This window comes from Myotis davidii, unplaced genomic scaffold, assembly GCF_000327345.1.
Source record: "Myotis davidii unplaced genomic scaffold, ASM32734v1 scaffold32, whole genome shotgun sequence".
In the NCBI taxonomy this organism is placed as follows: Eukaryota; Metazoa; Chordata; class Mammalia; order Chiroptera; family Vespertilionidae; genus Myotis; species Myotis davidii.
In genome coordinates this window covers 1,489,383-1,489,637 of record NW_006286587.1, presented here as the reverse complement: position 1 = coordinate 1,489,637, position 255 = coordinate 1,489,383, and positions in this window count along the sequence as shown.

Below are 255 nucleotides of genomic sequence, written 5' to 3'. Positions count from 1 at the left end.
CCAGGTTGTGATAAAGGACCAACTAGAAATTAAGCATACACTGACTGAAATAAAGAATATTATACAAACTCCCAACAGCACACTGGAGGATTGCAAGAATCAAGTCAACAATTTGAAATACGAAGAAGCAAAAAACACCCAACTGGAAAAGAAAAGTGAATCAAAAATATTAAGATAGTGTAAGGATGAAACTAGACCACCAACTCACAAACATCTGAATTATGGGGGTGCCAGAAGAAGAGAGTTCATTCATTT